The 1,731-nt window shown below is 41.4% G+C and overlaps 1 protein-coding gene across 1 annotated transcript in view; it reads left to right on the top strand.

Annotated features, from left to right (window-relative positions):
• Nucleotides 1-1,731, top strand: part of LOC112075083 (3',5'-cyclic-AMP phosphodiesterase 4D) — a gene marked incomplete at its 3' end in the record, with an annotated part of 109,195 nt that overhangs the window by 72,784 nt on the left and 34,680 nt on the right. The gene's annotated exons all lie outside the window — the stretch shown is intronic.

Genomic DNA, 1,731 nt, shown 5'->3' with positions numbered 1-1,731 from the left:
TCTCTCTCTTTCGCTATCGGTCTCTCTTTCTCTCTTGCTCTCTTTCTCTCTCTCTCTTGCGATCTCTCTCTCTTTCGCTATCTCTCTCTATTTTGCTATCTCTCTATTTCTCTCTCTTTTGATATCTCTCTCTCTATTTCTCTCTCTTTCGCTATCTCTCACTATCTCTCTCTTTCGCTATTTCTCTCACTCTCTATATTTTGCTATCCCTCTCTCTCTTTCGCTATCTCTCTCTCTCTATTTCGCTATCTCTCTCGCTCCCTTCTTTTTCTCTCTCTCTCGTTCTCTCGTTTTTGTCTTTCTTTCTTTCTCTCTTTTGCTCTCACTTTCTCTTTTCTGTCTCTTTCTTTCTCAATTTTCTCTCTCTCTCTGTCTCTCTCCTCTCTCTCCCGCTCTCTCTCTCTTTTTCTCTCTCTTTATCTCTCTCTTTCTCTGTTTTCTCTCTCTCTTTTGTCTCTCTTTCTCTCTTTTCTCTCTCTCTCTCACTTTCTCTCTCTCTTTGTTGTCTCTGTCTTTGTTCTCTCTCGCTCTCTTTCTCTCTCACACTCTCTTTCTTTCTCTTTTTTTTTCTCTTTCTTTTTCTCTTTCTTTCTCTCGATCTCTTTCTCAATTTCTCTCTTTTGCTCTCTCTTTTGCTATCTCTCTCTTTCGCTTGCTCTCTCTCTCTTTCGCTATCTCTCACGCGCTCGCTCTCTTTCAATATCTCTCTCTCTATTTTGCCATCTCTCTCTCGCGCTCTCGTTCGCTATCTCTCTCTCCCTTTCGCTATCTCTCTTTTGCTATCTCTCTCTCACTCTCTTTTTCTCTCTCCCTCTCTCTCTTTCTTTATTTCTCTCTCTTTTTTTCCCCCTTTTCTCTCTCTCTCTCTTTCGCTCACTCTTTCTCTTTTCTGTCTCTATATTTCTCTTTTTTCTCTCTCTCTCTCTTTTTTTTCTCTATCTTTGTCTCTCTCTCTCTTTTGCTCTCTCTCTCTTTCGCTCTCTCTCTGTTCTCTTTCTCTTTTTTCTCTCTCTTTTTTTCTCTTTTTCTCTCTTTCTTTCACGCTCTCTTTCTCTCTCTCTCTCTTTTTCTCTCTTTCACTCTCTCTCTTTCACTCTCTCTCTCTTTCGCTCTCTTTCTCTCTCTCTCTTTCACTCTCTCTCTCACTCTCTGTCTTCCTCTCTCTCTGTCTTCCTCTCTCTCTCTCTCTTTAACTCTCTCTCTTTTGCTCTCTCTCTCTTTCGCTCTCTTTCTCTTTCTCTTTCTCTCTCTTTTGTTTCTCTTTCTTTCTCTCTCTCTGTCTCTCTCTCTAAGCCACTTAGATGAAAATGACAGTCTTCTTTATTATTAACCCCACTACAAATCTGTCAACAGGGTGCTTGAATCCAAAACAAGCCAGAGATATTTGGGGACACAACTTGGAAGGTGGTGCTCTATTAACTGTAGTGGCACGTAGGCTTTTCCCTACATAGAGACTTATGGGCCCTATTTAAAATTAGTGCACTATATTTTTCGGCCCTGTTTAAAAGTAGTGCACTATCAAGGGAATATGGTTCCATTTGACACTCAGACACAGAGTGTTAAATGGCATGTAGAGCAACCAGACTGGTTGAGTTGATGTGTGTGTGTGGTGTGTGTGTTTGCGTGTGACACTTTACACACTTTACACACACACACACACACACACACACACACACACACACACACACACACACACACACACACACACACACACACACACACACACACACA

Source organism: Salvelinus sp. IW2-2015, unplaced genomic scaffold (genome assembly GCF_002910315.2).
Source record: "Salvelinus sp. IW2-2015 unplaced genomic scaffold, ASM291031v2 Un_scaffold2974, whole genome shotgun sequence".
NCBI classification, from domain to species: Eukaryota; Metazoa; Chordata; class Actinopteri; order Salmoniformes; family Salmonidae; genus Salvelinus; species Salvelinus sp. IW2-2015.
This window is presented reverse-complemented; position numbering and strand designations above follow the sequence as displayed.